Source organism: Ochotona curzoniae, unplaced genomic scaffold, assembly GCF_017591425.1.
Source record: "Ochotona curzoniae isolate NIBS_2020 unplaced genomic scaffold, NIBS_Ocur_1.0 scaffold_4701, whole genome shotgun sequence".
Lineage (NCBI taxonomy): Eukaryota > Metazoa > Chordata > Mammalia > Lagomorpha > Ochotonidae > Ochotona > Ochotona curzoniae.
In genome coordinates, this window is record NW_024467122.1 from 48,931,595 (window position 1) to 48,941,971 (window position 10,377).

Consider the following 10,377-nt stretch of genomic DNA (forward strand, 5'->3'; position numbering starts at 1 on the left):
GACAACCCAAAGCCTTGGGACACTGCACCAACTTGGGAGCTCCAGAAGAAGCTCCTGGCTGTTTTGGCTTTGGATCAGCTCAGCTCCGGCCATTGTGGCCATTTGGTGAGTGAGCCAGTAGATAGAATATCTTTCTCTGTCTCTCCTCTCTGTAAACATGGCTTTCCAATATAAGTAAATAAATAAATATATGTATGGGAAAAAAAAAAAGAAAAGAAAGCTTGGGCTGCAGTCCTACCTTGCAGGGCTTGATCACAGTACCTGCTAGTGAGTGTCAGAACAGGGGATGGGTAACATTAGGCTGGGCCATGACACTAACTAGCATGAGAGAGAACTAGACCTGGGAGCAGATTCTGTGAGGGACATGTGGACTCACCCCCTGAGAACTGTTACATCTGCTGGTTTGCTCAGGAGCTGGGGTGGTGACAGGCTGAGCTAGGCATGACCATAGAAAACAATTCTCATGGGTACTGAAGTTGGAAACAGGCCAGGCTGGTCCAGACTGTAGCACCCACAGGCATACCCAATAATTGAATGTAGGGTGAGCCAGGCTACAGATTTCACCAGCACACACAAAGACTGAGACTGGGTGGCAGGATGGACTGTGCCGGATAAGGGCCTTAACATCCACTGGCATGAATGAGATCTGGGTCTGAGAATGGGCCTGGTGGGGGAATCTGGGAAACACCTGTGGTGGGTTGTATTTCCCACTGGTGAGTACATGCATCAGGGTTGGTGTTGGTCAGGCTGGGCAAGGCTGCTCCACATTTTATCAGGGTGTGGGTTGTGTTTGGGTAAGTGGGCTGGAAAGGGCTGAGCCAAACCATAGTACACTGGCATATGCACAGGCGAGAATGGGGTGCTGTGCTATGGGCTATGCTGGGTAAGACTAGACTCTCACACCTACTGGGTTGCATGAAAGCCAGGGATGAGAGTAGGCTGGGCAGGGCTAGACTCCAGCAAGCACCAGTGAGGGTTGAGACTAGGGGCTGGCTGGGCCAGGCCAAGCTACAGCATCCAGTGGCAAAGATCAAGGCAAGTAATAGATTATGCTGCACTGGGTCAGAGCATCCACTGGTTCATACAAGATCTGTGGCTAAGAGTGAGCCTAGTCAGGGAGCTAATAGGTCGCCTTGACTGGGCTGCAATTCCCGCTGATGAGCGTGAGAACTGGAAGGGGGATGGTAAACTGGGCTGTGCATGGCTAAAGCATCGTTTGACATAGGTGTGGACTGAGTCTAGGTGTACCAGACTGGGTTAGGCTCCAGCACCTGCTGATACAAGAGCCACAGTAGGTATAGGACAGGCAGGGTTAGGTCCTGGCACACACTGAGCCACATGAAAGCTGGATGTGCAGGTGGGCCAGGTGGGATTGGGCTGTAATACCCAACAATAAGAGCCAGAATGGGCAAGGCCAATGTACATGTACATGCCAGGACAGGAGGTGGGCCAAGTTAGGTTGGGCCAAGAACCCATCAGTATGCACGAGATTTGCAACTGGAAGGTGACCTGATACAGGAGATTGGGAACTCCTCTGTCAGGATGCAGTCCCTGCAGGTAAGCGCAAGAACTGAGGCTAGGAGCAGCCCAGGAAAAAGCCAGGTTACAGTACTGCCAATATATGTGTGGCTCAGGTCTGGGGTGGGCCAGACTGAGCCAGTTCATAGTACCCACTGGCAGATGTGAGAAACATTCAGAGTGTGGGACAGTCTGGGTTAGACTGCAACACCAGCCAGATCACATTAGGGCTGTGATTGGGGACTGACCAGACTGGAACTGGGGAGCAGGCCAGGTCAAGCCAGGCTATAGCACCCACCAGTAAATGCCAAGGCGAGGTGAGCCATGCCAGACTGGGCCACAGCACCCACCAGAACATGTAACACTTGGCAGGGTTGAGGAGATGAAGAGCTCAATAGGGAAACTACTGGACCACTGCTCCAGATGGTAAGCATGATAGACGGGACTTGTGATGGACTAGGCTGGGCAGGGCTAAAACACCTGTTGGCCTGCAGGTGAGCTGGGATAGGGGGAGAGCCAGGCTGGGCTAAGCAACTGTATCCACTGGTCCATGCATGCGACAAAGTACAGGCTAGTCGGACTTTGCCACAACATCAGCTGACACGTATTGGGACTGGAGGTAAGCCCTATTAAGTTAGACCACAGTAACACCTGGAAAGTGCAAAGTCCAGGGCTGGGAGTGGGCCTAGTAGGGAAACTGGGCAACCCTCTAATGGGCTGCAGTTCCCACCAGTGAGCATGAGAACCAGGGCTAGGGGTAGGCCTGGCTAGCAGTACCAACCGGCATTAAGTAAGGGCTGGATAGTGGGGTTGTTCAGGCTGAGCTAGGCTGCAGCACCCATGGGTGTGTAAGAGAGTCAAATGGGATGCGGGACAGATCAGACTAGCCTGCTGCACATACTAGCATGTGCAGGAACTGGAGCTAGGGATGTACCTGGTGGAGGTTATTGGGGGCCTCTCCAGCTAGGCTGCAGTTCCTGCTGGTGTACATGATGGCTGGGTGTGTGGTGGGCAGGGTTAGACTGGATCACAGCATCTGTCAGCTTGCATAAGAGATGGGACTGGAGACAGAACTGATCAGATGACTGCAACTACCAGTATGTGAGTAGGCTGATGTGGGTGATCAGTCAGTCCCCACGCTGGATGGTACACACAGGAATCAGGTCTTGGAACACCTCTGGCGAGGTTTCTTTGGAGATTCCTTCAACTGGAGCACTAGACACAAAATTCCAACCATGGGGAAAACCACAGGATCTGTGATCTGACAGTGGAGTGTATGTATCAGAACCGGGCTTCCTCTGTTGCTGAGGCCTGGGCAATGGACAGCAAGGCTGGATACACAAGCGGAACATAACAGATCATTGAGGCCTATGGAAGACATAGGGTACCTTGGATGGCAGAACAAACTGGACAACTGTCCCAGTCAAGTTTTGAAGCAAGTATGTGGGTGGGTGGGTGGACTATGTGAGCTAATGGACTTTTGAAGAATTTCTTCAACCTTGGATCAATAAAATCAACATGTCAGAACTATTGAACCCACTTAAGCAGTACTCTGGAAACATGTTCCACACCAAAGCCCTTGGGATAGCATCGGGTAGCCATCCCCTATCCCTGGGTATTAATGTGGTTTGGCTGTTGGGAGTGGCGCTCTCCCCTTCTCTACCCCCTAACCCCAGATACAGAAAGAAAAAAAAATTGAAAGCACAATTATTTTCTGCCATGTGTTGGCCCTCCCCACCCTAATCAGTGGTCTACATGGATATATATCCTTCTTAACTTATACAAACATCATCAAAAATAAAATAAATTCATTATTAAAAGATTGCACACACTTCTACAGATTTGTTTTTTACAAAGCAAACTCTTACAACAGATTGTTTACAATTGACATGCAAAAATTTAAAAATTATTTTATTGCTTCTTTTTTTTTAAAGATTTTTATTTTTATTATTTTTTCATTGGAAAGGTGGATATACAGAGAGGAGAAGGAGAGACAGAGAGGAAGATCTTCCATCCAATGATTCACTCCCCAAGTGGCTGCAACGGGCCGATACTATGCCGATCCAAAGCCAGGAGCCTCTTCTGGGTCTCCCACACGGGTGCAGGTTCCCAAAGCTTTGGGCCGTCCTCGACTGCTTTCCCAGGCCACAGGCAGGGAGCTGGAAGGGAAGCGGGGCTGCTGGGATTAGAACCGGCGCCCATATGGGATCCCGGGCGTGCAAGGCGAGGACCTTTAACCACTTGCGCCACGGCGCCGGGCCCATTTTATTGCTTCTTTTAAAAGATCTGGTAAAACTTTGTCAATCAACTACTTCCTGTCCCCAAAGACAAAAGAATTTATAAAAGTTAAGCCCTCAGGTGAAGCAAGCATGAAAAAAAAAATGCTTTCTTTGTGCTATTCCTGAAGCTAGTAGTTAAGAAAAAAATATGGGTCCTGAACTTTGCTTGGTTATCTGGTCTGGCTCCCAGGATGTTTACCCACCTGTTACCCCAGGGGCACCTGGACACTTCCAATGGTGTCCTCTACAAGTGGAAGGTTTCAACTGACCTGATAGGTGATGATAATTTTGAAAGGAACAGATCAGTGTATTGGCTCAATGGTTAAATCCTCATCTTGCAAGCGCCAGAATTCTATATGGGTGCCAGTTTGTGTCCCATTGGCCCCACTTCCCATCCAACTCTGCCTGTGGCGTAGGAAAGCAGCAGAGGATGGCCCAAAGACTTGGCTCCTGTCTTCAGATTGGCTCAGCTACGACCATTTGAAGCAACCTCAGTTGCTGCCATTTGAAGAGTGAACCAGAGGATGAAAGATCATTCTCTGTCTCTCCTCTCTGTAGATCTGCCTTTCCAATAAAAGATAATAATAATACTAAATAAACTGTTTTAATTTTTAAAAAAGCTACTGCCTGCACTGCTAGCATCCCACATGGGTGCAGGTTTGCGTCCCAACTACTTCACTTTCAATACAAGTTCCTGCTTATGTGCCTGGGAAAGCAACAGGAGATGGCCCAAGTGCTTGGGTTGCTGGCAAGAAGCTTCTGACTTCTCTCTGACTCTTGTGGATATTTGGGGAGTGAATTAGCAGATGGGAAGTCTCTCTCTCTGTCTCTATCTCTCTCTCTCTCTTTGTAACTCTTTCAAATGAATAAATATCTTGAAAGTTCAAGGGAAAAAAAACATTTGGAGTGAATGTTGTGACTCTTTGGTTAAAGTCACTGGTTGGAATATCCAAATACTGGGTTGATCCATCTTCCTGATAATGTGTATTGGGAGGTAGCAAGCAAGTGATCATCCAACTATTTGAGTCCCTGCACCCACATATGATATTCAGGTGGAGTTCCTGGCTCCTGGCTTCAGCCTGACGCAGTTCTGACTGCTGAGGGCATTTGAACTGTAAACCAGCAAATCTCTCACTCTCTCTCACTCTTTCTCTCTATCTTGCTCTAGCTTTCAAATATATAAACATTTAAAAAATAATATAAGTTTAAAAGATCAACCAGGGGTTTATACAGTATAACTTTCTGGCATTTTAGCTGGTTATAAAATAAATTTACATCCATAAAGGAACTCCATCTCCTGTTTGTAAAGGCATCTTTTTTCTAAACCAGAAATAAAAGACTAAATCATACCTTTGTTTAAGGTACTCTTCCTGGTCAATTTGTCTTAACCTTACCTATCCCTTTTTTGAACAAATAACTTGGCATTTAGACCCAAGTTCTTTGTTTCAGTTGTGAATTGTCTACTTTGTCAGGTTGCCTAGCTAGCAACTGCATAGAAAGACGGAACAGGTAATCAGAAGAAGGGAAGAAAAATTACTTGGAAGATGGCAAACAATCCTAAGAAAACTCTAAGATCTGCTTCTAATGTGTGTTGCCTGTGTATGTATGCTTGATATGTGTATGTGATAGTCCTGCCAAAATACTTGGCATAAATCTATTTCATTGACTGAAGGAATTTTAAAAAGAAATATAAGCACTTATGTCACTTTTATAATGTACTAGTGTGTTTAACCTGGTTCTATCAGTCAAACATGCTTATTATCTCCTAAATATGTAAGGCTGGGAAGCAGTGAGTTCAGCTAGGAACAGAATTATACAATGAAAGTGAATTTCCTGAAACATATCTGTCGTGAGAATGATGGGAGAGGAAAAAGGATGAAGGGAAATGTTTGACTTTTGTCTTTCTGCTTTTTCTTTTAGTTTATTTATTTCAAAGACCGAGCAACCAAAAGAAAGGAAGAGAGAGAAAGAGATCTTCCATTCACTGGTGCATTTCCCAAATGGCCAGTTTAGGCCAGACTAAAGCCGGAGCTCCCATCTGGGTCTTCCTACATGGGTGGTAAGGGCATAAGCTCTGGGATCATCTGTTACTTTCCTAGGCACTTTAGCAGGGAGCTGAATCTGAAGCAGAGGAGTGCTCTGATATGGAATGCCACCACCACAAACTGGGGCTCAACTTTTTGCTGCACAACAATAGCCCTGGCTTTTCCTTTATCATTCCTTTGCCTCTGATTTTTTTTATTATTTTATTTTAATCATCTTTACTTAGTTGATTAGGGCACAAAGGGTTAAGGGCTACAGGAAAGTGGGTAAGACCATTGTTTTCACATTTTTTTTTCTGTATCTGGGGTAAGGAGGGAGATAAAGGAAGAAGCCCCACCCAGCCTCCCCCCCCCATCCCAGGTTCCCTGACATGGGGCATGCTCTGAGGGTCCTGCTCAAGTGGTTTTGACAGTTCAACAGTTTGGGATTGCTGCTGATCTCGCCACTCCATGCACAATAAAATCTCTCCAGAATCCACTGGCTGACATAGTCCACCTTAGAGTCTCCATTTGCCCAGATTTTCACTGCCAACACATGGCTGGGGTAGTTCATTGATTTGTTCTGTCCTCTGTTGTAGTACCAGGTGTCCTCTACAGATTTCAATGGACTACCATATCCTCCATATGCACCTACATATGCTGTCCACTGCTCCATCTGAACCTCTGAGGAGGCTCAGCTTTGACACTTGTACTCCATGCTCAGACCATGGAACCTGCACTTCTCTTTATGATTGGGGTTCTGAGATCAGCAGTTTAGTTGGAGGGATCTCCAAAGAAACTTGGTCTGAAGTGATCCCAGAGCTGATTCTTATGTGTGCATGCCAGTTCAGGATCCAGCACAGTCTGTCATCCTAGTTAGCTTATGCATATGCTGGTGGTTGCAATTACTGGGTCAGTTCTGTTTCCAGCCCGTCTCCCACACAAACCAATCAGTGTTGCAATACAGCCTGATTCTGCCTACCACACACTCGGCCCTCTCGAAAACCAGTGGGAGTTGCAGCCTAGTCTGAGTGACCCACAATAACCCTCACCTCTGCACTGGTTCCCGTGCTTACCAGTATGTAGAGAAGACTGGTCCAGTCTGTCCCCCATCCCATTCAACTCTCATACATGTCAATGGGCATTGAAGCCTAGTTCAACCCAACCAGCCCCATTATCCAGCCCACACACATACTGGCAGGTGCTGTTCTGTCTAGCCAACCCTACCCAAGTCCTGGTTTTCATGCTCTCCTGTGGGAGTGGTAACCCGAGAGGGAGGTGCCCACTGTTTCCCTACTAGGCTGCTCCCGTTCCCAGACTATGTACTCTCCTGGTGGTTCTGCAGTTTAACTTGACAGAATTAGACCCCAGTTCCAGAATCTGGCAGCTGATGCTGTGGCAAAATCCAACCAACACTCACCCACTCTGATTTATGCTTGCACCAGTAGGAACAGTCAGTCCAGCCTGGCTTTTTCCATGATCTAGCTCACATGAGGCCCACAGGTATTGTAGCCCTGCCTGTTCTGGTCTACCCCCATCCCAACTCACACTCTCCAACGGGAGTGGTGGTTCAGCAGGGGAGCCCTCCACATTCGCCAAACCCGCTTTGCCCCTCCCCCACTGCCTGGTTCTCATGTGTGCTGGTTGGGTGCTACGGCCCAGTCTGGCATGGCCCCCCTCACCTTGGCATTTGCCAATGGGTGCTGTAGCTTGGCACGGCTTGGCCCACCCCTAATTCAAGCTGACGTTGGTGGGGGCTACAGCCTATCCCAACCCAGTAGGCACCCAGTCCCCACCTTAATATGTACTGATATGTGTTGTGACTGAAACTGGCCCAACTCACACTCTGTTCTGGTGCTCAGATTCACCAGTGGGTGATATGAACAGTTCAGCATGGTTGACCTATGCCAAATGTATGCTCGTGGGTATCTTTCCCTGGACTGGGCTGGATTGCACCCTAACGTGGTTATTGTGATCACCTGCAGGGACTGTGTCCTGATAGAGGAGTCTCCCAAGCTCCTCCATCAGAAGCTCTCCAAATACCAGACCTCACACATACCAGTGGGTCCATGGGCCAGCCCTACTTAGTCCACCTCCTGTCCCATATGGGTGTCAGTTCATGCCTCAGCTGCTCCACTTCCCTTCCAGCTGCCTGCCTGTGGACTGGGAAAGCAGTGAAGGACGGCCCAAAGCCTTAGGCCCTACCCACAAGGGAGACCTGAAAGAACCTCCTTGCTCCTAGCTTCGGATCAGCTCAGTTCTGGCCAATGCAGCCACTTGGGGAGTGAACCAGCAGGTGAAAGATCTTTCTGTGTCACATTCTCTACTGTCTTGAGATGGCTGTCTTGTCCCCCATGTGTATCTGGCCATGCTGTCCATTGTACCGGCATCATCAACTGGGGAGATCCAGTCCTGATACATGCTCTCTAAGACCACATATCTTGTGATTTTTTTCCTGTGGCCAGGACTGGTTGGAAAGTCCCCCAAGAAATCTCAACTGGGGTGACCTCAGACTTGACCCTTGTGTGTGCCAGCTAGTGCAGAGTAAGGTTCAGTCCATTACCGCACAAGCCAGCACATAATTGGTGGATATAGCCACTCAGTCAGTTCCATCCCCAGTCCCAGCCCTTACATGAACTGATAGGTGCTGCAGCCTAGCCCATCCCACAAAGGTCCTGTCTTCATTCACACCAGCAAGTGGCATAGCCTAGTCAGAGGAAGCCCCGGTAACATCCACCAGGCCCCGGCCTTTATGAGTACTAGCATGCACTGTGGCCTAGCCTGGTAGTCCCATATTCCATCTGGCCCTCATGGACACTCATGGGTGCTACGTCTTTACTCAGCCTGACATACTCCCAGACCCAACCTACACATATGCCAAAAGGTGCCACTGCCTTGACCAGCCTAGCTTTCCCCTTATCCTGGCTCCCGTGCTCATCAGCAAGTGCTGTAGTCCAGCATGAGAATACCCATAGTTTCCCTACCAGGCCCATATCCAGCTCCAGATCTTGAACCTGCCAGGAGGTACTGCACTCCAGCCTGACATGATTTGTACTCAGACCCATCACTTGCCAGCTGCTGCTGTGGCCCAATCCGACTGGTCCGTACCCATTTTGACTCTCTTTTACAGCAGCAGGTGTGGCAGCCCGGCCCAGCCTGATCTGCCTCCAGTTCAGCTCAAATGCCAGCTGATGGGTGCTGCAGCCCTGCCCAGAGCAGCCCACCCCTAGACGCAACTCTCATGCTTACCAGTGAAAGTAACAGCCCAGCAAGGGAGACTCCAAGGTTTCCCTACCAGGATTGTGCCCAGCTCCGGGGGCCTTGTACATGTCAGCAGATGCTGTGGCCCAGTCTGAGATGACTCACCCTCAGTTTCAGCATTGGCTAGCAAGTGCTGCAGCCTGGTCAGTATGGCCCACCCAAGTCTCAGCCCTTGCAGGTGGGTGCAACAGCTTAGCCCAGCCTGGCCCACTCATCCCCAGCCTACATGTGAACTGGCAGATGTTGTGGTCTAACCTAGCCTGGCTTGCTGTCCTCGCTCTCACTCATGCGTGCTGTGGATTGATTCTACCTGGCTTACTTCCAGACTCAGCTCACATGTATTTCAATGGGTGCTACTACCAAGCTTGGTCTAACCCACTCCCAGCGCCAGCCCCCATGCTCACAAGTGAGAGCTGTGACCAACAAAGAAGTTCCCCAAGTTTCCCTACCAGGCCGGCTTCTAGCAATGTCTCTCACATGTGCTGGGACTGCTGCTACTCAGACTAACATAATCATCCCCTCCACCCTGGCTGTCACCAGCAGGTACTGCAGACTAGCCCTAAACCTAACCTGGCCCCCACCCATTCAGCTCTCATCAATGGATGCTGAGCCCAACCTGGCCCACCCCTAGACCCAGCTCTCATGTGACCCAGCAGGTGCTGTGGCCCAGCTCATCCTGTCCCACACCCATTCTGGCTCTCATGATTGCGAATGAGTGCTGGAACCTAGCACAGTCTGACCTGCCCCAGACTCAGTCCATATATATTGTTGGGTAGGTGCTACAGTCCCAATGAGGTAAGCCCACAATTCCCCTATAGAACCTGCCCCCAGATCTAGTTCTCTCGTGTTCTGGTGGATGCTGTGACCCAGCCTGATGTGGCCCAACCCTGCTCTGACATTCACAGGCAGGTACTGTGGCCTAACCTAGCCAGGCTTGACCTCTAGCCCCAGAATTTACATGCACCAGGAGGAGGTAAGCAATGCTACTTAGTCTAGCTCAGGTCTCCCAGGTGGGTGGGTACCTGGGACAGACATGCTTTCCAGTTTCCCCCGTCTAAACCACCTGGTCTCAGCTCCTTTGTCTACCTGTGAGTGCAGTGGCCTAGTCTGTGTAAACCCCCAGGAGTCATTCCTCTTCTGTCACTCCCACTCCTACTCTAAGCCAGACGCATCTCGGCAATCTGCAGCCCAATCTGGGGGTCAGGGTAGAATGTCCTGGTCTGGCATTTCCCACCTTTCCCACATTTGGAATAGGCAACTCTGCTGGCACATGGGTCTGGTTAACACAAATTTGGTAT